This window comes from Panthera onca, chromosome A1 (genome assembly GCF_046562875.1).
Source record: "Panthera onca isolate mPanOnc1 chromosome A1, mPanOnc1 haplotype 2, whole genome shotgun sequence".
Taxonomy (NCBI): domain Eukaryota; kingdom Metazoa; phylum Chordata; class Mammalia; order Carnivora; family Felidae; genus Panthera; species Panthera onca.
Genome location: NC_138339.1, coordinates 83,130,089 through 83,147,385, shown reverse-complemented (window position 1 = coordinate 83,147,385; position 17,297 = coordinate 83,130,089). Strand labels below are relative to the sequence as shown.

Genomic DNA, 17,297 nt, shown 5'->3' with positions numbered 1-17,297 from the left:
ATTCCTATCTGGATGAATGTTCAAAGCTCTGAAGAATTTTTATCATGACATGATTTAAATAAAATATTAGAGACCAGCTAAATGTTTAATTATAGATAATTCACATATTTGGAGCATCCACTTCATGATGTATTTTGTAGCCATTTAACATGATAATGTAGAACGTCAGCTTTTAGATGGGGTAACATTCATTTATCTGATTAAAAACAGGAAGAGTTACAGCCAAAGTGCTGCAAGTGTATGTATCCATCATACTATTTTATCAAGACTACAGCCTGATTTTCAAAATTTGAGCACACTTCTGAATTTTATGTAAGTGAACATGTGAGTTGCTTCATGGGAAAAAATAGAGAACCGTCATGAAAAGAATTCATGATACGATAGGTAATTAAGAGTCACTAAAGACGACGAAAATGATCTGCATCACCAACTCATGGCAGCTACGTAGAATTGCAGGTACCGGCCTCAGAAGGTACGTTAAGTGTCAGACAAATGGTCAAAGGAATTTAGCAGTAGGACTTTCTGCTATGAAAGCAGAGACTTACGTAACTTGAGATACAGTTGTATTTCACATATACCTTTGCTAGGCTGTGTTTTCTTTCTCAAGGGTAACTGCAGTTGTTGGGCATGGAATTATTCTTCTTTTCTTTCTTTGTTACTTTAAGGAAATTAAGGTCAGCTGATGCATTTTAACTCTCCACATTTGAACCTGAAGCACAACACTTTCCATTGAGGATTCTTGTGGAACTTCATTTTAGTTATGTTTTAATAAAGTCTTACTTGTATTGACTTCTGAGGTGGCGTGGCATTCCCTAACTCATCAATTACTTCGGTTTATGGAGAGATTTTAATTTGATATGATAGATTCAACCACTGTTTTTCAGGTTTTATCTGCATGCCTGGAAGCCTTTTAATAACCTGAAATAATAAACAAAATGAATTTGACTTCTAGGGTAGATATTCTTGTAATTGATGTTTTTACCAACTCAGGGTGTTCGTTTATTTTTCCAAAAAAATAAAGCACACTCTTTCCATCCTTGGGGAATAGAGTAGTGGAATTGCAATACTAAAAAGTTGTGAGAGATTCCATGGTTGCAATGAAAACAATTCATACAGATCTATTTCTTATTTTTACTTGTTTTTAAGTTTATTCATTTTGAGAGAGACAGAGAAAGCGTGAGTGGGGGAGGAGCAGAGAGAAAGGGAGACAGAGAGAATCCAAATCAGGCTTCTCACATGGTCAATGTGCAGAGACGGACACAGGGCTCGAACTCATGAAACTGTGAGATCACCACCTGAACCGAAATCAGATGTTGGATGCTTAACCGACTGAGCCACCCAGGCGCCCTATTTCTTATTTTAGACATGATCCTTGCATAACTCAAAAAAAAAAATTTTTTTTTCCCATATCTTAAATTCATTTACCTTTCTGTGTAGAGTAGTTAGGGATCAAGGTGTAATAAATTTTTTTTTTTTAAATATAGTAACAAGTAGTAGGTAAGGCTGGTATGGACTAAAAACCAGCATAGGAAATGACATTAATTTTACTTTCAAAATTGTGTATTTCCAATACCGAAAAATGGGGTTTTGAACATAGACGTGATTTTGATAAATGACAGAATTCTGCCTAAGGCCACAGAAGAGACAAGAACAAGGAACATAAGAATAGGGAATTTACAAATTAGCATGTTATGATTATCCTCTTTCATAGCATTTAAGAACAGCTTTGAAAAGATCCAATGTCTTCAGCACTTTAAACTTATTTCTACTGTATCTAAGTAGCATGTACTATAACTCAAATTGACAAGGCTGCCTGAGAAATATTGGCACAACTCTTGTATAGCGATGAGGCATTACTGAACAATATTTTTGGATGATAAACAGTAATGGAAATTTGAGATTGAAATGGCCTTTTCAAGGGAATAGGTCACACCTACGAAAACACAAGATAGGTATTTAAGTTTGTCTCTCATTCCTGGATATTGAGCCTCTTCAAGTGTTTGTGCGTTAGTCAATTTGACACCTCAAGGATCCCTAATTTTTATGAAGATGTCAGCGTGCTGGTAACATTTTTTGAAAGATCTATTAAAAAAAAAAAGTATCTTACTTGCCCCAAGACTGAATATAATTTTTCATGATACTTACAGGGCTGATGAAATATTGCATGGGTTGTGGAAGGAGGGGTTGCAGCCAGCAAAGGTGGTGAGCCATATGAGGATTTCAATAATTTGCTGCAGTGATAATGCTCTGTCTCAGCTCTCAAGAAACCAAAGCAATAGCTACTATTTACTAGGCTGTACTAAGAACTTGAGGAAAGAAAATCACTGAGGCTCACTTTCTTCATCTGTATATAAGGGCACTGTCTAGCTCATACGTTATTGTGAGAAAACGAATTCCACATATATACAAAAGCCATTCCAAGTTAAATATATGAAGTATTCAAGGTTGAAAATCCATAGGTGTACTTTAATTAACTGAAAACCATTGAAAAATCTTGCATGAGTCTTTAACCTGTAGATGTGCTCCTGGTGTGGTAAACTCACTAAAGGAAAAAAAACAAAAAAAAAACCAAAAAACAAAAAACTGTACCATTAAGAACGGAGTCAGGGTTGAAAGAAACACTGCCTAATACAGATGTCATCTATGTCATCAAAGACTCTGAAAGTTCCATACATTGCAAACATTCAGGACATTCCTATTGGAATAACCTGGCTTCACTTAACTTGGGGTTGTATCCCAATAAACCCATAAACCTATCTTAAGTGGAAAATATTGTAAGTTGAAAATGCATTCAGTGCACCTAACCTACTGAACATCATAGCTTAGCCTAGCCTACCTTAAATGTGCTCAGAACACTTACATTAACCTACAGTTGGACAAGATCATCTAACAGAAAGGCTATTTTGTAATAAAGGGTTGCATATCTCATATAATATATTGAGCAGTACACTCAAAGTCAAAAACAAAATGGCTGTGTGGGTTCAGAGCGGTTTTACACACTGTTTATTTACAAATTGTTTACCCTCATGGTCCCTGTCGGTGACTGGGAGCTGAGGCCCACTGCCCAGCATCAGGAAGGAGTGTTGCACCCCATATATCACTATCTGGGGAAAAGATCAAAATTCCAAGCACGATTTCTACTACATGCATTTTGCTTTTGCACCATCGTGAAAGCCAAAATATCATTAAGTAAAACTGTCATAAATTGGGGACTATCTGTATATAATCTCAGATGCCTCTGACCCATCACCAGCTGTTGCCACACTCGTTGACATTTTCTTATTGCCAATCTTTTGTGTATTTCTAAATTCAGGTTTCAATGGTCAAATAATACATGAGACTTGCAAATAACTAATATAGTTACTACTATAGTCACTCAGGGGAAAGAGTAGTTTGAGGTTTTTCTCTGATCCCATTTATGTTACTGTTTTCACTGTAGGAAAAAGTTTTAGGTAGGTCTGTAAAATTTTCCTGAGTGTTTCCAGTACTAAAATAAACTTCTGAGTAATTCATTTCTCTCTCTTGCCTGTATACGTACAAATGTTGTATGATAAATAGTCTGAGAAGAGTCTTTTATCAGTATTGGCTTTTTCCTCTGGAGTTTCTTTTCCTTCTAGTTTCTAAACTTGAGTATCTTGGATTCTCTTAGATTCTTGCTTTTGCATCCACATATTTATGTTCATCAGTCCAATTTATACTTCCTTTTCATTTTTTGACTCTTCTTTCCTAGTTTGCTGCTAATTTCATTCATATATCCCTCCAGTAATCTTTTACACAAACTGTATTTTATATTTTATTTTTTTAGAGAAAGGGAATGTGTGACAGGGGTAGAAAAAGGGCAGAGAGAATGAGTGAGTGAGTGAGACAGAGAGAGAGAGAGAGAGAGAGAGAGAGAGAGAGAGAGAGAGAGAGAGATCTTAAGCAGACCCTATGCTCAACGCAGAGCCTAATGTGGGGTTTGATCCCACAACCCTGGGATCGTGACCTGAGCTGAATTCACGAGTTGGACGCTTAACAGAATGAGCCACCCAGGCACCCATACACAAACTTTATAAACTCATTTTCCATTGTACTACAACAAGCTAGACGGGTCTCCTCCATCACCACATATTTGTTGACTTTGGGCAGGTGGTTGTAGGTGTATGGGTGGTTTTCTCTGGGCAGAGAAGACCTTTCATTAGGGATGTCTGGCCTAAGACCTGAATCATGGGAAGGGGTCAGCTGTGAGGGGCTGCGATGGGCGTGCAAGCTTGATGTGTTTGAGGAAAAGGCGGCTAGCAAAAAAGGACATGGGCAGTGAAAAGAGAGGCCCAAGGGTGGGAGGGTAGCCAGGTCACATAGGTAGCCAGGTCACATGGAGGCTACAGTTTTTTTAAGCATGCTGGAAATCATGGAGGGATTTTAAGCAGGGGGTATGACAGGATCTGAATTACTTTTTAAATGGTCACTCTGGTCGCTGACAGATGAATGCTGTGGAGATAGAGTCCAGGGAGCCTTCCTAAACATTCCTCCCTCTGGACTTCCTGGAACCTCCTCTCTTACTCACTTGGCTTTTACATATATGTAATCTTGTATTATTCCAATTTAGGTGTGTAGCACATAATTTTACCAAATGCTCTTCGATAGACTCCATATCTTGGCCTCCGTATCGTAAGATTCCTTTGTGCTCTCCATAGCACTTAGTCAGATGCATTACACCTGATAGGTACATAACATAGGTTAGTAACTGTTGATGGAGCCCTATATAAAGTACTCATTCTAGTAAAACAGAATGTGAAAAGTCAAGTAGAGTAAAATGGCAGGATCAAAGTGATTCTGTATATGGGTTATTTATTATAAAATTATCTCAACTGCACTATGCATTTCAAATTTTTCATAAAAAATATGGTCAAAAGCCAGTTGAAAGTGATCATTGAAAAAGAGCATATTAACAAAATGTTAAAGTTTATAGTTCTGTACTTTCAGCTTATGTAGCTGAGCTTTCAGGAAATCTTCTAATCCTTACGCAGGATACAGATTTTGTCCATTTCCTTATGACTTTGAAAAGTGCCCCCCAAGAAGTAGCGTAATCAGTTCAACTTCCTATGGCTTCCTAAGGTAACAATTTGGGTTATATTCACCTATATTTTCTAAATGATGGCTATGCCTCTGTTAAATTTTCCGATCTGTCAAAATCAGAAAATAAAGTTAAAACATTAAATCATTACTAAAATTAATATTTTGTGATACTTAATGAAATCGAATACAAATAATTACCTATTGCTCACTGAGCAGTATAGTCTTGCCTTAGCATTTCATCAGGAGCGATGGCAAAAAGTACAATCAGCATAACATAGCAACAGTCTCTGTGACACTCTCCTCACCCTCTCCTTACCTCTCTCTCTCTTTCTCCCCCTCTCTTTGCCTCCCTGGCTCCCTTTTCCCCATCTGTTTTTTCAATGTGGAGACACTGCATAGCTTGAGGGAAGCGTGGCATTTTTTAAATGGGAGGGGAAATGATCAACATTAGTTTAAGATTAAAGTTGTATAACTAGATTTGCCTTTTTTTCAGAATGAAATTTCTAACGCTCCGAAGCACCACAGTGCTACCATGTAACTTAAATAAAGATAAACATTTTTTCTCAATTTGCACAACTTTTGGTTTCCGCCTTCTTCGTCATTTAAGTCTCGGACAGTTTGTTTTAATGTACTGCTTTTGTGAATGATTTAAATGGAAAAAAAAATGTTCTTTAGCTTTTCTTTTAAAACAACAGAATGCACATTCTCACGTTCACACTTTCTTACTCTAGGAAAAACTAATAGAACGCCCATCCCAAAGTATACTTTCAACTTGTTTGTATTGCAGACAATCGACATCTTTGAAGGAGACTTGACATGAAGGCACAAAAGTCACCCTGCTTCAGCTGGGCCAACCTATGGGTAATGTTTGAAGTCAGTGGAAGCTTTGCATTTTGGGAAGGCCTATCCAGGTGTCAATAAATATGAGAAATGGGCTCAGAGCTGTGTGTAAATGAATAGGTTGCATGCACTTGAAGGCAGTCTTACAGGAACACATTGAGAGATCTGGCATTCTTAAAATCAAGCATATGTCATATCAACATTCCTAGTACAAAGTATTTTGTTACTGTTTCTGTGCTCTAAATAGCCCCATGCAAAGGCACATCATTGAACCAAAGCATATGGAGGCGGCTATTCAGTTATGCTGAGCTATGCTTCAGTATCAAATCACTACTGCCTTCCTCACCTTTCTCCACACATTTCCAGAAATGGAAATTTCTGCTCAGAAATTCTACTATAGCAAAGAAAGTAGTAAATGCATGAGGGTGGATTCCGTTTCTCAAGACATATCAGTATGAACCAGTGCTATTGTCTGTTTCCTGCTGAATCAATAAAACATAGGCACCTATGCCTTAAGGAAACAGTAACTCTTTAAATTGCCCTTTATATTTACAATTACTTAATGACTGTATTTTGCCAAAAATAAAGGTCATTAAAATCATCTTGAAGCTTCACTTAAATTTCAGAAGTAGCCTACAACTTGTACAGTCTTTAACTATGTTCCATTTAACACATTTAATAGATGTAAAAGCTCACAAGTGATGATATAAAGGATAATTTACGCTTGCAATGCATTTTTGTCCAATTAATAGATTGCCTGCGTGTTGCATATTTTGCATGACAAAAGAGCAGAATATTAAACTGCCATTCATAATGAAAATGCACTTTGCAAATTAAAAGTGCCGAAACAGAAATTTTTCACCCTGTTTAGGAAATAAACAGTCCTTAACCAATTAAACTGCATTGTAATAATTCTATGATTTATTGCAAGTTGTTTAACTTTCAAAACTCGGCTAACCCATATTAAGGTCACAATCCATCATGTCTTGCTTGGAAAGCCAGCAAATAATGGCTGTTGTATTAGCTGCTTTTGATGATAGTATGAAAGAAGTATTAGCACTTGTCAACAAAACTGCTTACAACATAACATTAGCATGCATGGGCTGCTGTACCTATTTATTATTCTGGCAGCTTCACACATATTGTTACAAGCTTATAAAACATTTTGTCGGGTGGAAACCGAATGTACACTGTTTGGTTTTCTGATAGACTGGCAGCATAAATGTCTGGGCTGACTTAGTTTAGTTTAAGTGTAAATAGAGACACAAATTCTTCAACCTGTTCTCTTATTGATACTGAAAAGTGCTGAATTATTCAGCATCCAACTCTTCTGTTTGTGTCTATCACAGTTATCAATTACCCATCAGTCTTCTTGTCAAAACAGAATGGATTAATCTGGCTGAAAATAAGACAAATAAATGGATACTATAACAGGGGTGCGGGGTTGCCAGACTGTCAAAGGGAAATCCAGGCAGTGACATTTGCCGTCAAAAATGGGATCTCTGGCTTAAGTGAGCAAATGATTCCCCTTTGCGAGCCAAGAATGCACTTAGCTCACCGTAAGTAAATTAATCTGCCTTCTTTGACTGCTAATGCATTAGCACTGAGGTAATAGTTCCATTGCTGGAATTCCTTTACATTTAAATAATTTTGGTCATCATTATTGTTTCTCAAGGAAATGCAGATACTTTATCTTGGTAGAGAGGCCTGCCTGGTAAATAAATGAACCCATTTAACAATGAAGTTATTGCTGATAGTTTTGTGCCACTTCATAGCTCTCAGCTCATGTGATACTAAGTAACTCTTTGCACAGATGGCTGGTGGAACCCATCCAGCATCTGCAAAGTCCATCCCTGTTTTCTTTCCCAAACATTTTATTTGGAAATCTTGTTTGGCAAACTTCCCGAGACTCTGCCTAGCTGTTCAAAGTACATATTTCCAATCTATCTCATTTGGCCCTTCTATAAAAAAAGAGCCAGCAAAGTGCCTTCTTATTTGGCACAAAAAAGGCAGCCGCCGACTGAAGCAAGTTTTAGGTTCCTGGCCAAAAATTTACAAGAATTTTATCTTAGATGCTTCTATACTGGACTGTTTTACACAGTCATCATTAACATCTGAAGCCGTCACATTGTGACAGGATCAAAACCCCCAATCTGTATCAACTGATAGCTTCCCTTTGCCAAAAGCTCCCACTTGTTCTTATTTTCCCAGACATCTGCACCCCAGCTTTTGTGGACACGGTTCTTACTTACACTGTGGGATGGTGAGGTATCTAAGGTGAGCTACCTGCTAGAAAATGGTTCCATCCACTTGATGAATGAATACATTATTTTTGAATGAAATAATCATCTTTTGTTTGTTTTGCCAAAAGACGGTGTAAAGAATAATTTCAAGCATTTAAAAACCAAAACCCTTCCTATAGTTGAGGAGTTCAAAAGAGGCCGCGGTAACAATTACATTCTAAGCACAACTGTCACAGTTCTCTTAAAGACTTTGACAGACTGGAAATTTTGGTCTCACATTCCGAGAACATGACCTCAAATTTCTCCTCAATGTAAATCACTTTCCCAGAACTTCAGCATTTAAGGGAAATGCACATTGGCCTGTTGTGCATTGGCCTGATTCATCGTTGCTAAATCTCATCCGCTGGTATATAATCCCAAAATGACTTCATGAAGGCAGCTACTGAACATGTGCAAACACTGAACCTTCTCTTGAAATGAGGCAGCATTTTTGTTGCTAGTCAATTTACAGTTTTACTTTGCCACTCTCGTCCTTTTTTTCTTTTTAAATAAGTAACTGCTGGGTCACCTCGGTGGCTCAGATTCAGCATCCAACTCTTGATTCTGGCTCAGGTCATGAGCCCAAAGTCATTAGACTGAGCCCTTTGACGGGCTCTGCGTTGAGTGTGAAGACTGCTTGGGATTCTCTCGCACTGCCGCTCCCTTCACGCCTCTCTCCCTTGTATGTGTCTACTCTCGCTCTCTCTCACTGTCACTCTCAATACATAAGTAAGTAACTCCCTAATACAGAAAAGTAGCGTTGTACAAAATTTTGCATGGCTAGCAACTAAGTTAAGTGACAGGTGTGTATCATGAACTTTTTTCTACATGTCATTTCCCATTCTTTGAGGAATCCTTCAAAAATATATGCCTGCCATCTCAGATCCAGGTTGTCCAAGTCTGGACATTCTCTCCCACTGGTTCCCTTTTACCAAAATCCCCCATCAATTGCTAAGCCCTACACGGTCTGCCTTTACAATGTCTGTTATTTTCTCTTCAATTATGACTGTCACCATGCTTGTGCAGTCCCTGCCGAGTCCTTCATACGTTCATGCGTGTACCAGTTCATTGATTCCGCAGTTCTGTGAGGGCCTAATACAGGTAGTCTCTCTGCCTCAAGTCTTTTCCACACACCTCCCACTCTGGCTGCCTGCCCTCAGCGTGAAGTGCCCTCTGGCCATCCTACCCACCCTTTATGTCTCAGTTCAAAGGCAACCTCTTTGAACATTTTTCCTACTCCCTTACCCATGTGTTATTTCTTATGTCTTCAAGTCTCTTGAGCATTTTTCTCTCTCCTTTATCACAACATGCTAGAATTCCTACTCCTGCCACCTCCCAGCTATGTGACCGTGGGAAGTTATGTAACCAAATGAGGCCTCAGTTTCTCCTCTAAAATCGGACAGATTATTACTCCATAGGGTGTGAGATTAAATGAGGTAATGCATGGATAATACTTAGAACAATGCCAGTGAACATTCAAGTTCTTGTTACATTCTTATATTCGGTAAGGACTGAAAAATACTTGTTGTGACATTTGTATGTCGAGAGAAAACAACTGTAATTGCCTTGGGTGTTTTTGAAGGCCTTAAAGCTACATTTACTTACAGTCCCAGGTAGAGGACCAGGACATCCAATTCTGGGCTGATCACTCTGGAGTCATACTGCGTGTCTTTGCAGCCTGGCCCTTACTAGCTCTTTTTTTTTTTTTTTTTTTTTATGCAAAGTCAGGCAGTTTAAAGTTTCTATACTTCATAGATAGTTGTTAAGATCAGCTGAAAATAAAAGGCTTAGCAGTGCCTGATCCATAGCAAGACCTCCATAAGTGTAGAGGGGTTTCAAAATGCTCCTTGATCTAATTCTAGGTGGTGAGAGAGGACCATCAAAATGAATGTATAATTCCCTGAATTACTGTCGCATCCTTCTTAAAGGCTTCCTGAATAACACTTCTCCCAAACCCAGTCTGTCATGTGTCTCCCAGACTGTCTAAAAAACTACCAAATTATATCACTCTCCAAACAGGGGGTGAGTCTTATGCTCCCTCTACTGGGACACTGACCCCTCTTTTCTAGCTTTGAGAGTGCTTCCTAATCATCTTCTCTCCTCTGAAATGTTATCCCTCATTTTCTCCCTAAAATGCATCATTTATTCTCTAACAGTTCAGTTATTGTCCTCCTGGGTCCATAAACTCTCAAAAAGGCCATTCTTCCTGGCCGTGTATCTTCTCTCACGTTGATCACTCCCTTCTCCACCCCTCACATGTGGAAACATCCACCCTATGGCCATCCATCTTCCATATTTCTAAGTTTAAGAAGCTTGCTTCTGCCACAGACTTTCTGACTAACTTAGTCTTCAAAGATCTCTCTCTCTCTCTGTCATCTAAATCTCTGAAGCATTTATAGGTTTTACCACACAATTTAACTATTAATTACAAATTGTCTTGCAGCATTTGCTGTGTGTTTGCCTCTCCAGAGATATTTCACTATCTTTTTTGTTTCCTAGCTCTCTCTCTTTTTCTTGGCTAATCCACAAAGCTTTCTGGATAATCTTCCTGTTCTGTTATGCAGACCATGCCCTTCATGTGCCAACTGTCCTTACTATTGGCCAAATCTATTTTTATGTACTAGAAAGAATTTTCCCTCCTTTCAAATTATATTTCTGCCACTTCTTAGAATAAATGACATCTTTATTCTACAGGTGGCCTTACCTGATTATGGCAGCACTATGTTGTCCGGAAGAAGCGTGGACTTCAAAGTATTAGAGGTTAAGGTATGAATCTTGGTTTTGTCACTTACTAGCCATGTAACCTTGGGCAAGTCACTTTTCTGAGCCTCAGTTTCATTCAATATGAACATACTAATACCTAGCTCACAAAAAAGATATGAGGAATATAGGAGATAAATAATATAAAGTACCTGAGAAATAATAGGGAATCCATTGTAGATACTTAACCCTTCCAATTAATATCAAACCATATTAACAGTATTTACAGTATATCCTCATTGATATACATATTGATACAATCATGACTGTCTACATGTTTATGCTGGATGCTTATGCAAACATTTAACATCTTTTACAAAACTAATTTTTAAGAGTAGCATACAGTATTTTTAAACTTAGAACTAAGTGCTTTGTCACGAAACGTGTAGAAGCCGTAACTTACTAGTTATTCAAAGCTGATTAACATCAGAAATTACCTTTCAAATGAAACACTGGTCTCATTTTTCCCTCACATTTAAGGAAATTGAAGGCCAAAGCCTAAAAAGTCCCTCGATAAAGGATAAAATGCAGAGGAGTGCAACTACCATACACATGGCTTGCCTTCTTTTGCATTCTAGAAATGTATTTCTAGATTTTTTTTGCATTTTTTGCATTCTAGAAATGTATTCCAAGATAATAAGGTAGTGTTTTGCAAGGTATCTAATGAAAATTTCCTTTACAGCAGTCACAATTATCATGCCAAAATGAATCTTATAACTGAAATTACCTCCAAATTTTTAATAATTCCCTCAGCAAACACTTGTTCTGGTTGGGTATATCCAGACTTTGGTTGAGAAATGAGTGGTTTAAAACTAAAACGTGCTTTAAGCAGTATTTTTGAGTAGAGAAATCACAATAAAATGTAGAATTCCTACGTTTAAATAGAAAGTCAATTTGAACCTTATTTTCTTTTTCTTTCTTTCTTTCTTCCTTCCTTCCTTCCTTCCTTCCTTCCTTCCTTCCTTCCTTTCTTTCTAATTTGTGAGGACAGTCTAAATTGTTCAACCTAGTCCATTTACTGACATGTCTGCTTCTAGCTACAGATATCTTCTGAGGGGATGATCGAACCTCTGAGTCAGAGTTAGCATGCAGGGGTTAAACTACCTCTATGGGCAGGATAGAGACAGAAACAATCTAAAATTTTATATGACTAATATATGACTGAAATGCCAGCTTATCACATATGGTGGTAAAGGACAAGCTCTATCTTCAGGGATTCATCCCTGAGTATAAAATAAGTCTTGAGAAACCACAATTTTTACCATTGGCTTTTGGGAGAAGGGGAAGCAGGGAATATTTTACTGCTCCCTCTTTAAACTCTTATTAGAAGGGCTGCTGAGAAGTTCTGACTCAGCAACTTCCCCAGTTATCTGCTCTTTTAAAGAGGTTCCAGTGTGACCTCAACTCTGCACAACACAGATTTATAATCAGTCTTCTGTTTGGAAAGCCAAAGCTTTAGAGAAACTGAGTGAATAATGTCAAAATAATGGTATTTCAGCTCAACAATGAGATTTTCTCCCATATATATAAAAACAGATGCTGGGAACAATTTTCAGGAGCATTTTATTGCTTTGATGGGATAATAAAATATGAGGTTATCATAACAGTGAGCTACCTTTTCTCCTGGAAGGAAAAGGTACAGCAAAGTATTTTCCTAAGTGGCAAAGTGGACAAGAGCTTCTCTCTGTCCTGTGTACATGGTGTCTAGTCTCAGAAGTGAGATTCCCAGAGCAACAATTTCTATCATGTTGTGAAAGAGGTTAAAAATGTTCTTTCGTCAAAGACTAATAGCACTGACAAGCTTATTCTAGCAAACCAAGCCCCCTCTACTCCTTCCCTCAGGCTCTCTAATTCACCCCCACCTGAATTGGGTTTTGGGGAGGAGGGCTGGGGCACATGGGATGCAAATGGTAAATAAGTAAATGAAACTCCATAGGAAGGCTCTTGAACTTGAAAACTGTTCCATACTTACTATTTTGTTTATCTTACAGTAATTTTATAGTAACTGTCCCCCTCATTCCTAACTATTCTAGAACTCTGCCATATTGATGATGACTTCATAACATGTACACATAGCAAATTTTAGTTATCTCATAATCCCCATAACTGCTCTGCGAGTGAGGTATTAATGTTTTTGCACCTGAGCAAAACTGAGGCTCAGAGAGGTTAAGTGACTTGCCCAAGGTCACACAGTTAGCAAGTAGCAAACCAAGATTCAAACCTAAAACTTTATGATACCACAATCCATGCTCCTTCCATACAATGTCACAATACCTCAATTGGGAAAGGCTGGCTGTAGAATGAAGATGTCATTTATTCCAGGAAGTGGCAGAAATACGGTTTGAAAGGAATTTGAGCATTTCCTCTGGTTCATTTTTCCCCTTGTCTCCTATATCTTTTTATTTTCCTCACCTCTTCATTTTCCCCATTTTTATAATTAAGTAAAAAGATTTGTTCTTTGAGAGAGAAAATGGTGGCAAATGTTGTGCAGTTTCCTACTTTGTAGAATGTGGGGGAAGCTTCTGAATGGACCCTGACTAAAAAAGAAAATACCTTGCATTCACCTGCCATAGCTGCTGAATTCCCACCATTAGAGAGGCACTCCTTTGGATTAAATGAACTTTGTCTCTCAAAGTTGTCTTGGAACAAGTAAGTTTAGCATGTTATTTACTATTTTTCCCAATATTTATGCACCCACTGTAATCAATCATAGAACATGCAACTTTTGGTCGCTAATAAAGCAGCATGAAAGGTTTAAATGAGTCCTTTGTAGCAGAGAACAGAAGAAGTTCTTTGAGAAAGGAACACTGAAAGGAGTAGAAGCCAGGAAGGAGTATGGCGCTCTGTGCAAAGTAATCTTGTAGCATGTCAGCCTTTTATTTAGGGTTGTGCGGATCTAGGGGGAAAAGAGACATGTGCAGACTTTTAAATAAGGTTTAATTTCAGTTAGGATGCCAGGAGGCCTTCCCTGACTCCCCAGTATCAGATCACGTGTCTCTTCTGTGAGCATTTGTATATACTTGTATCTCCCCTTATCAGAGCACATCTTACTTTGCTATCATTGTTTGTCTGATTCCATCATTAGACCATAAATTCCTTGAGAACATTCGTTCATTCAAGGACTATTTCCAGTGCCAGTGTCAAATTAGGGAGAAAAAAAAGCTATAGAGATTACAATAACCAAAGGGTTAGATTTATTTTTTCACTTTGTATTTGGAGGTCTTGTGTAGCTTGTGTATACGAAAAAAAAAAAAAATCAAACACATGCTTCTATTTCAGGGCTCTGGAGATGAGTAGATAAGATGTAGTTATCTTTCAGTAGAAGGCCATGGACAGTTACTGGGAAAATATAAAGGGAGATAAATGAATATATTTAAGAAGTGTTTTTGAGGTAAGACTGAAACTCAAGAGTTTTTCATTTTGGCTAAGTTACTAAGAACCTACTTTATGATCCCGCTACTGACTCAAAAAAAAATGTGTAGATAGGTTCAAAATGTTCAAAGTGTGGATCCAAGTATAGAAGATTTTGAAAAACCAAAAGAAAGCAATAAAATGCAAGAACTGCAACATACAAGTGGAAGAACAATAAACTGATGAATTTTAGTGTATTGCTAAAATGCCAAAGATTACCAGGTAAGAAGCAGCTTGATAACGATCATTTAAAATCAATCACCCTTCCCAAAGAAACGTTAAGAAGCAGACAACAAAAGACCCTCCTACAGAAGACTGTTTTGAAAATTCATCAGCTGTAATTGTGAAATCACTTCTTTATCCTGATCAGAAAAATCCTGCTATGAAATAAACCCCGGCTGACCAGATTCTGTCACATGACCCCATCATGTCGTTGTACTTAGTCATCATTGGGTAAATCATCAGGGCCATCATCAAATGTAAATAGATTTGCCTAGAGGAAGGGTGATTAGTGCCTAGGCCAAAGCTCTATAACCTGTTGCAGCTCTGAACAGAGGCACGTTCTGGGGCCAGTCCCACAGTAACTCTGGCAAACTCACCACCTGCTATCATGTAGAATGTAGGAGAAAGTGGGTGTGTAGCTGTAGACACCATTACTGGGGTAGGGGTAGTTGCTGACTGGCAGAAAGGCTTTGCTGCAATGCGGATTCACCTCTAAGGAGGCCCATGGGTGCAGGCCTGACAGCCCAGCTCAGCGTGCTGCACTAATGAACAGCCCTGTGCTAGGTGGTTTTCTCTCTGTTAAATAAATGCTGCAAGAGTTACAAAGAAGCTTGTAAGATTTCTGCATTACTTTCTTAAAGAAACCTGCAGTTTCAGGATGCTATGAGCCGCTGAAATCGCCATTTGCTAGGTCAAAAAATGGTTGATTATCAGTGATTTCATATGACTTGACCTAACTGTTAATTGGTCATGCAGATTTGGTACTACAGTGTAACTGCGGGGAGAAAACAAGAATTCAGATGTAAACACTAAATGCCTTATTTCTTCCCAAGGAAACCCTACTGGGTTAACAGAGAAGGCAAATTCCTTTTAGCTGCAATTAGTATTTGTGGAATATCTAATCACGCGGTGCTGTGAAGTATATACAATACACAGAAGAGACCAACATTACCCTTGAGGAATTTATCATCTGTATGTGAGGATTTGGCTAAATATAGCACAAAAACAGCATTTCCGTGTTCTACGTTGCAGACTTAAATGGCTATATTGTAAAGTGCAACTAATCTTTCATAAACTATACTGATGCCAGTACTGCACATACCCAGAAATATCAATTGCTGGTCTTATTTTTTATGCACACCTGCCCCCCTACCCCAACGAATACACTCCTACCTCCCAGCCCCGCTACGTACACTCTATGAGTTTTCTTTCCAGGAGTGGCTAATTTGCAACATGAGATCCTTGCTGAAAATCATTAAGGATTTAAAGATGGTGACAGAAGAGCATTAAACTGGAAACTTCTAAGCATGGAACGCTGTGTCACCACCAGGCGTGTATGCCCATGACGTCACCTTGCTTCTTTCAGTTTCCCACATATGCCTATGACTGACTCATTCTACCCTAGGGCTTTGGCATTTGCTATTCTCTCTGCTTGAAATGCTCTTCTCATGACTAAGATCTCAGCAAAAATGCTTCCTCCTCAAAGAGGTTTTCCTTGACATCTCTGTCTAAAGGACCTCCTTTTTACGTCATTTTTCTGAATACTATTTTGCTTTCTTTCCATTACTTCCCTGTTATTTTCTTGCTAATTTGTTTATTGACTTCTTTATTGTCTTGTTTCCCTCCATTGGGATATAAACTCCACAGAGAAGTGACTTCATCTTATTCACTCCCTCTTGGTCATAGGCTCCTCAAACACTACATAGTAGGTGCCACTAAGTATGTTTCTGATGAACAATTGAACAAACTAAATTATTTACAAAATATTTCTAATTTATAAAAAAGCTTCGCTGGTCTTCCAGGGTTTATGTGTTTGAACACTTAGCTAATCCGCATGCACGCATCCAAACACAAGAACGAACCAATGAATGAAGTTCAACACTACAGCTCATGCAATACATCCAAAGTGAAACACACTCACTAGGTTGTGATTACTAAGTGATTTGTCTTTACAAATCATACTACATTCTAAAGGTCAACCAGCTATTAGAGTTAAATCTGCTATGGATCTCATATCTTAAATTTTTTTAAGTGAAAAGTAGGCATATATTAAAATGTTGACAGAAAACATCTCAGAATAATTTCTAAGAAAATATGGTAATTTTTTACTGCAACTGTGCTTGTCGGTAATAGGATATAATTAAGTCATTATTAAACACTTTATTAGAAAACTGAATGCAGCTCCAATTTTTTCACAGAGCTAATATTCAATCTAGAGTAGTTAAATAACAACAACAATGAATTACTAATTATAAAGGGTCACAAAAACTGGGACTTTGACCCGTTGCAGGAATTGCAATCCTGAAAATAACCTTGGTTGAATTAACTGGGAGCTCATGTTAGATGATAAACCTCTTTTAGTCCACTTATTTAATTATATCTTTTGAATTTAAGGGTTAAAGACAGTGCCCCCCAAAGCCTTGACTTTACTTTCCGTGCCTCAGATGGTTCTGCCTAGAGTTGGTTACTGCATGTAAATCATCTTTTTTTGGTGGTTTCATAGTTTCCAGCCATAACTAGACATTAACAAAACAATTTATAAGCACTGACTGTTGAAGACATTCCTACATATCCAACGAGATACGCAATGCAAGCTAAATAGGAGAGCATTTGCAATTTAAAATATAATTTTCCATAATGAAAATGTAAAGCAGTCGTTCTGTTTTATTCAGTATGGCAGGTTAGGAATCCCCGTGAAGCTACATTGAAGCAAAGAGTAGATTA

General features: G+C 37.9%; 1 protein-coding gene and 1 long non-coding RNA gene across 4 annotated transcripts in view; one reads left to right on the top strand and one right to left on the bottom strand.

Annotated features, from left to right (window-relative positions):
* The window catches only part of KIAA0825 (KIAA0825 ortholog), a 386,168-nt gene that overhangs the window by 74,536 nt on the left and 294,335 nt on the right, over positions 1-17,297 (bottom strand). The window lies entirely within an intron of this gene.
* On the top strand, positions 4,031-14,799 carry LOC132682379 (uncharacterized). The gene is made up of 3 exons (XR_009611637.3): positions 4,031-5,919; positions 8,110-8,175; positions 14,427-14,799. It is a non-coding gene; the product is annotated as an uncharacterized LOC132682379 (long non-coding RNA).